The following is a 9,102-nucleotide window of genomic DNA, read 5'->3' as shown; positions in this document are numbered from 1 at the left end:
GTCTAGGTTCAGGATGGTTCTTTAATATTCTGTTTCTTTGTATTTGGGGTTTGGTATTTTTTTAACTTCATATTGTAGATGTCTCCCTTTTTCTTTCTTGAGTTCCTCACTCTCCTTAATAAATTAATGATGCCTTATCGATAGGCAGTTTTCTAATGGCCCCCTTACATTATGCTTTCTTAGATTTTTGTACCTAATATTTCTTAGAACTCTAAATTATTCATGCATTTTTCAGACAGCAAAGATACAGGCTTACCTTTTTCTCTTAACATTTTCAGTCTCCTTTGCAACTTTTGCTTTTTTTTTCCTATGAATTCCCTTCCATTTCCTAGCAATCTGAGACAGTAATTCAGTAAAAAACCTGCAGACAGTTCTGCTCTCCACCCTTTTAGCTCTATGACTTTGAGAAAAAAGGTTATCAAGAGTAAGCTATGCAGGAACATGCTTAAAATCCAGTGGGTTGAGTTGGGGTGGTTTTTGTTTGTGGTTTCCACTTTTTCCATACTGACCACAGGGGACTCTAACCAGTCAGATGAAGTCTATTTGAAGCTGTTAGAAAGTGCCTGTATCTTAGTCATACTGCCTGGCCACCCACAAATCCTCAACAAAAGTCTTTAAACTTTGGCCACCGTTTTTATTGTCTTGGGTCCAACAAATGGAATGATCTAGATATTAGTCACAGATGTATGTGCTCCTTCACAGCAAGTGTGGGCACTGCTCACACATTGCTTGCACATTGACTTTTTGGACTTACGGGGTCCAAATGGGGAAGGGGAAAAAGGGGATTTTTATTTACACAAATATATATGTATGTATAAAAGCTTATTTGTGAGTGAGCTCATCATCCAGAATTTTTTGATGATGGGCTTTGGAAAGAATTACTGCAGCAGTTATATTTAGATATGTTTAACTTTTTGTGGGCATACAGACAAATATTTGCTATAGCTCTGTTTCACCTTTCGCGCTCTATAGTATATTAAACCACAAAACCACACTGGCATAGTTAAAGGGTGGATTTTAACATTATGCTCTTCTTGGAATAGATGTGTCTGGGGAGGATCGGAGGGGGTGTTCTCTGTGTGGCTTTTTATTTTGTATGTTTTCGGGGTTTTTTTTTCTTTTTTTCCTGCAGTTCTGCATGCTTGGTAGTAACTACTATTCATCATTATAATCTTATCATTGTTTACCCAAAACAACTTGTAATTTCAATTGCAATGGACAAAATTAAAAAATAGGATCCTAATGTTGTGGTGGTTTTAAAGGTGCAATGCACTAAAATATGCTCTTGCTCAGTATATGAGCCTCATGCAAAGAAGTTAAAAATACACCATCCTGTGATTACTTGTGAAAACATTGGATGTAAATATTATTCATATTGAATTTTTAGGAACAATCTGAAAAAAATAGCAGATTTAGTAACGGTAAGCTACATTACTGGTACTCTGTACTAATTGATCCCAATCTTACTAAATGCTATTTGAGTTGCCTCAGAGGTTCCTTCAGTTAAGAAACAAGGGTGAAGCAAAATATTTCATTATGTTGCTGTTGCTTTAAAATTTGCATTTCTGGCTCCTCTTTCTTGAGTCAAGTGTCATTGATTAACAGGGAAATCCAAGAGAGAAGACAAGCTTTTATTTAGTAAAAAAGTCAATTTTGAGCCAGCAAACCTTCCTGTAAAACTTGGTTTCACCTCAGGAACAAGTGCTGCTAGCAACAGTTTGCTTGGTTTTGGTTTGGCATCACTTACAACTTTCATTCTTGTTTCCACTGCTTTTCTCTGGCACCTTCACTCTTCATCAAATAATTTCCTCATCAAGCTCTCATGCCGCATTGCAATGCAGCAGCATCTATTGACACTGTCCAAACGTTTGCTTAGGATTAGAGTCGCAGACTCCTGCTTAGATCTTAGTCAGCAAAACTTACTTTCTTTGCCAGGAAACTCATCAAATACTAAACTCTGCTTCAGGAGGCAAAGACAGAGAAACTTGTTATGTATATTGTGTCCACTTGCTATATATATTGAGTTTGTGAAATAAAAAACAGGTTCTGGAGGTAGGTTTGTACAGACACAAAACTGGAGTTAATTTGACATTGCATGCTCTTTTATATTTCCACCAATAACTAATTTATATTGCTGAGTGGCATAGGAACATACTGCCCACAATTTCAGCTAAATAAGAAAAATGCATTAAACTTCTGTTGTATACCTTTAATGTTGTTAATCTTTAGGAAAAAAAAATTGTTTGAAATTAAGTTACTGGGACTGAATCACTGCTAATAACATAGGAAGATATGCGTTTATTGTTCTTAACTCTCTAAAAGCTCCAGTAATTAAACAAACTGTGAAGCTAGACATGACACTGAGTATTGTGCTGTCACTGAACTCTGTAGATTTTGTTTACCTCCTAAAAAGGTAATAATATCTTACTCTCTAAACTAACTTACATTCCTAACCTTGTATTATGAACAATACTGAATGTGTTGAGAAAATGTTATGAAAGTACATTTTAGGATATGGCATGTGCAAGCTATGTGTTAAAGTGTGTATGTATTACATTTCCACATTTACTTTGTATTATTTTGACTGAACACCTTGTGAAATTTCTGTAGTTTCATTCATAACGAATGTTAACCACTCCCATTCTTTGCTGCATAAATGTGCTGAACTGGCAAATGATAACCAGAAAAATTCATAAACCTCACTGCCAACGTATGATTGATGTCACTGAATCACTCTAATTTAGAGACTCTTTAACCATGCACAAGAAATCTTGTAAGAGGACTATTTATAAATTAAGAGTGTAAGCGAACTACTCTTTTTTAGTTTTATTCAATAATAGCTCCTGATGAGAAATCTCATGATCTTTTGCACACCTCCTACTTACATGCTTTCTTGCACCTTAATAGTAATGTTTTCGATAAAACTGACACAGCTGTACCATACCCAAACTAGGCCTTGAATCACAGCTGAAAGCCTAGGCACAAGCTTACACTCCATAAAGTTAATAAATAAAACACACACACACAAAAACATAAAAAAAGAAAAAAAGCAAACAAAAACAAACAAACAAAAACCACCTGGATATCTGAATTCATTATTGGATGTAATCCAACATAGCTCAACATATTCTATAGCATCTGTTAATTTTTTTGGGTGGCTACAGCACCCAGCCCTTTAGGATTTGTGAATGTTGCGCACTGTGTGCCAATATGTTTTTTGGAACTTGTAATAATTTAATAATTTCAAGCATGGTTGTATGGTAAAAAAGTTATGGTGAGATGTAGTCCAGTATCTGTTGCTGTGGTCCAATGTGTTTAGACTTTGCTGCTTCTCTCTTTCCTCCATCTAAGTTTGCAGAATAAAGTAAATGGTAAAAAATAATGACTAGAAGAAACTATAATCTTAGAGTCATCTGATAGATGATGGACCTCATGCCCTATACTCTAAGGTGTGTTTCATTAATCCTTGTAGAGTGTGCAAAAAGCTTCTGTCCTTGCCCTTTCGTTGTTAATTAATCATGAAGATCTGAGAAGCTTCCTTAGTGTTACCCTATTGCTCTGTTGTTTTGCTTAATCTTTACTCTGACTCATCTCCTTCTAGTCAGGCTGCAAAAGTTGTCACTGATAGAGAATGAACACCTCCATCTGTTCAATGTTCAAATAGAGAGAACATCCACAAGATCCTTTGACAAGCTGCTGTGACCCCACTGATATATAGGAGAGTTTAAGAGGTACTTTGAATAGGATAAAGGAAGCAAGTTGCAAAGTATTAGATAAATTAACTAATTGAAAAAACAGAGACCATATCTTCCGAATTATGCATCATGGTACTTGGAACCTACCAAAAAAGAGAGATAAGGTGGGGAAGAAAACTTTCATAATGGAAGCTCTCCCTCAAAATTGCCATTTTTCAAAGGAGTTAATTTAGTTCATTGTATCTGACAGGATGAATATCCAGATCTTACAGAAGGTTCCCATTATAAATATGCTTTATATGTGCTGAATTCCATTTTGAATTCTGCTGGAATAGGAAAATTCTGTTACAATGTGAGTAAAGTCTCATGAGCTGAGAAACTCTTTGGACTCAAGCACTGAGTTTGTAACAAATCAGTTGTTCTCAAGATTTTTCATCCTGCAGACCAGCTCATTTTTCTAGCTGTCACAGACCACATATGATATATGATTGCTTCCATCTGTTTGAGGTTAAATTTCTGAACTGTAAGCGTGGACGGAGAAATTCAGTTATGCATGTTGCTAACTGAATAGGCCTACTTAACAGAGAAAAATGTTTTTGTAACTTTGATTTTCTTGAGTTACAATCACTGCAAATCACTTGCTGCATTAATTTATAACTGTGACATAAATTACACTAAAAATCTGCATTCCTCTTTCCAGATTTTAATAAAATCTGTCATACACTCAGAAATGACAATGGAATTACACCTGTTTGAAGGACAGTCATCCAGGCATCACAGCCCTTGGTGACAGCTGCTAAGCTGCCTCAACACTGAGAAACATAGCTAAATTTCTAAGATTCACAAATCTTAGGATTTGTGTTATTTGGAATGCTTACCTCTCCAAAAAAAATGAAAGTATTGAAGAGTTGTCAGTTTTCTCTGAATTTCTCAACCTAAAAATATAAAACCTCTCACATTTATTCCAACATTTTAAGGAGCTGAACTTTTCATTATAAAATTATAGCCAGGGACAAAGGAAAACATAAAACATTACACGTAAGTTACATTCAACAAGGCTGCTATTGAGATATGGCAACATTTCAAAAGGTACAGTTCTAGTTTTGTTAGAGTGGATCTTTTTTTGGATCACTATACTTTCTTTTCAGGTGGAACTTTCCTTCATTTGCCATTCTCAATGACTTTTTCTAGTTGCTCTCTGTTAGGAGCCCTCCTTCAGTAACAAAGCTCTGTGTCAGACTTGGATATAATGATTTGCAGATATTCCCTTCAGTCCTTTGGAAATAGGATTTTTTTCCTTTGTTCCTTGAAGGTCAGTTAGGAAGCATGGGAATATAGGAAATACATCCAAGAAGGCAGCACTGACTGAACAGTTCTTTATTATCACCCTTTCAGGTTGATAAAATGCATGTCACTTGCAAGACCAATTGCATTATAAATCACATCAATAATTATATCAGTTGTACGCAAACATATATTTAGCATTTCTAGCTCATCACACTGCAGTTAAGCTAATCATACAGACCACATATTCAGTATTTTTGTTTTCTTTTGTTTTCCACCTTTTTACCTTTCTTCAAGTTGGACAGTTTTGTGGTGTAATGCACAGCTAGTACACTAACAAGGAATATATATCTTCAGGAGTTCTCTCAATCTACTTTAATCACAAGGGTCACTCTGTATCAAGATGAAGTTTCAAAAGGATGAAGTTTTATGAGAAGGTTAGTAACAACTGTATGCTCTTTCTAACTGAAAGATGGGAAAAAGATTTAGAAAATCTTTTGATCTTTATGAATTATACCTAGTGGACTCCATGGGTTACCTAGATACGCAGAAAAGCATACTTCACTATGCTTTGAACGTCCCTTAGATTAGCATAACAACTTTGCACTACCCCTCTGAAGTGCTTTACTTTTGCTTTTAGGCATCTTCTAGGTATTTATGTCAGACTGTGCTGAATCACTACTTACTATCTGGTAAGGAAGGAAGAAGCTTGTCTGTTTAACATGCGAAGGAACATGAATCACTCAGAATTTACTGTAATATCTTCTTTAAAACCATACTGATAAGAATGGAAGGGGTGAGTTCACTGAAAGCAGGGTGCCTGTCAGTCTAGCCAAAACAAAAAATTCAGCCATTGATCTTTGTTAGACAGGCAAAAGTTTCATGTCTAGTATATAGTGTCCTTTTCTAATGCAAAACTTGATTTATTAAAGACAAGAGCAACAACAAAAAGAGCCACTGTGGAATTCTGTGGTTATAAAAGCATTTTATATACCTTACTTTGAGATATATTTGTAGATGTATATGACTAAACATGTGAATAGAGGAAAAAAATTTGCAATAAAAGCTTCATGCAAAAGCATAAAATACATTCCTTTGCCATATTTATCACTGTTCCTTGCTCAGAAAAGCTGGCTTTAATCTCAGCTCTCTCTAGTTTGTAAACTAATCTTAAAAATCTAATATAGAGTGAAGGGCATGGAAGCTGGGCTCCTCTTAAACATTGATCACCTTGCATTATTCTTTCTTTAACTACTCGGATGACAAGTTACTGCCATCCAAAATTCTCATTTTGGTTAACTTTAACCTCTTGGTGAAACATATCTCCTTTCTTTTTTTTTTTTTTTTTTTCCCCCTTTAAACCCCAGTTTGTCATGAGAGGCAGAGCATTTTACTAACTTCTAGTATCTTAAAAAAAAACCCTACTTTTATGTTTTCCCCTTATGTGTTACTACTATGATCTTTCCCCAGAACATTTGCTCTGTATAGTTTATCATCCTTTGCAGTATCTTCTCTCAAGTCACTTAATAAAATATCAGGGTTTTATTATTATTTTTCTCACTTTAATACCATGATGCATTTTGCTTTTCTAGAGTCTCTTTGCTCCTTTTTCCTTTACAGAAATCTAATTAGTAAATCAAGTAATGATAACATAAAATGAAAAAGGATTTTATGACCAATGCTGAGTTGCAGTGTGCCAATATTCATTTTGTTCTGAATCTGGATAGTTTTATCAGTATAAACTTCTGATCAAGACACTAAATTTCATATTTATCTAATTAGCTGAGAAGGTTGGTTCCTTGCAACTTAAAAATTTGTGTTTATATAGAAACATTAATTGGAGTTGCTCTTACAGATGGTGGAGTATGAGAATAAAATAGTGTTTGTATTTTTCTTAAGCTTCTATTGCTTTCAAATCTTTGAATAGTCTCATTCTCAAAATAAGAAACAAAATGGATACAATGCTGTTATTTATTGCAGTATGTTTTATTTATTTCTTCCCTTGTACTTTGAGATCAGTCATCTCTGAGGAGCAGTCATTTTTTTCAAATATTACATAAACTCAAAGCCCACTGTTGAGCTTATCATGTTTTTTTCTCCAGTTAAACATACGGTCTTGAAAAAAGCTGTGAAAACAGTCTTTATCATTGTCAGTTTTGCCATTTTAGAAGGAGCAGCAGCTGGGAAGCTCTGAACAATCATGGCAGTCAGACTAAGAAATGTAGGAAATCTGAGAAAGGAAAAAAATGTCTTACTAAGCTAAATTTGGAGAAGCGTACTTTATTTTAAAATACCATGCAAGAACCAAATATTGCCAATGAAAATATCAAGAATGGAAAAAGGAAGAAAGCATCAGCAAAGGATGAATAGAATATTTATTCTACAAAAAGGGAAGCGGAAACTCTTCAAGATGAAAGCTATGTGTGATCTTATTTTCTACTCAAAATCAGCAATGCATTTTAGTGGAAAAAATAGTAATTCTATTGAATTCAATAAATTGCATCTTTAAAGACAGTAAAGCCCCTCAATTTCTAATCAAAATCTATAAGGGCTAAGCTTCCTTCTCCCTCCAACAAAACCAGCAAAACTTCCCCTGAGACAGGATGTTTCAGCAACTCCATTACTGAGGATTCTTCTTTTTTTCTCCTAATACATCTACATTAGCACTTACTGCAAATTAGCAGCATATTTTATGGCAAATCTTTCTCATGCCTATTTTTTATGTTTTGTGTTGCATTACAGAGCAGCCTCAAGGAGTATGCTCTCTTAGGGATGTATCTAAACTGCACCACATGGAGCACACCTGATACACCCAGCCCAGGGCACCTAACTAGCACTAGTTCAAAAGAAACAAAACCTCTGAAATGCACGTAACATGGATCTCACTTTCTCAGCTGTTTTATTCTACAAGTTTACTTTTATTGGTCAACACTACTTACCAATGTAGACATAAGCACTATGGTCCAAAGGCCAGACTAAATAGACCACAGCATCATGTAGATACTTGTACATCAAGTGCTGCATGAAAAGCTCTGTGTATAGCTGATAGTCTTGGCTCACTGGCATCTTTGAAAAAGCAGAAGAAAACTTGACTGGACACAAAATTTTATATGAATGGAATCCAAACACGTCTTTATTTTTCAATGGTATTAGCTGTTGAAAGCAAGTAATGAGGAAGGATGTTTTTAAATCTATTTGGGCCACCTTTCTCCTTTCTTTTAAGGTCAGTTTCTCAAATAAGTGAGATTCAACTGGCTAGTTGCTGACAGTTTAAGTATATTAGGCTCAAAGAATGTTGAAGGAGAGTGAAAGCTACTTGAGGGAGTATTCAGTGAGAGCTCAAATCCTTTTAGGTTTTGAGAATCAAAGTGTAAGGGACAATACCATAAGAAATCAGACAATTATCCCTACTGTTCATAAGGCAGCTAGCCATTTGCATGAAATAGTGAACTAGCTAAATGCTATGAAGAAATGATAAATCTGACTCTTGGTATTCGACATTTTTTCCTCAGCAGTTACATATCAGATATTGTGTTTCATCTCATGGAGACATTATTTGCATTTTATTTTTCCTAATGGGTTCTGGAGGCAGATTAATGTGGAAACCACTAAATCCTCCAGTTTTAATTTAAATGTTGTTGGGGTTTGTTTCTGTGGAGATCGGGAACTAGGAGCAGTTTCCTAGTAGTGGCAAAGAAAGAATAGAAGTACAAGACCACTTCACAAGGAATATTTCACTCATAGTTACCTTTAACCTTCTGTTACATAAAAAGTTAACATTTTAGATCAGAAACTTCAACCAGAACTTGCATCTTTGCTTAATAGTCATTAATACATAAAATTTCAAATGAAGGAAAGGCGGTCTTCAGTGTGCTGCCTTTAATAATGTGAATCACTAATTTGAACCTTCCTTAATTCATCAGAATTCTGGATAAAATTGTAAGATTACAGAAGAGCAGTGTGCAATTTCATATATGCTTTTGTATGAACATTTGGATTTTTACATTTAATATTAGTAAAATGTTATACTAAAGCGTTTCTCTCCCACAAAATTACATTTGTCTCTATGGTTACTATCATGCTAATAAAAATTAAAATGTGCCTCTACGTCATGCTTAGTCTT

The sequence above is a fragment of the Pezoporus flaviventris genome, unplaced genomic scaffold, assembly GCF_033815535.1.
Source record: "Pezoporus flaviventris isolate CSIRO_AGI_PZ_B2104156 unplaced genomic scaffold, CSIRO_AGI_Pfla_v1 ptg000002l, whole genome shotgun sequence".
Lineage (NCBI taxonomy): Eukaryota > Metazoa > Chordata > Aves > Psittaciformes > Psittacidae > Pezoporus > Pezoporus flaviventris.
Note: the sequence above shows the minus strand (reverse complement) of the source record.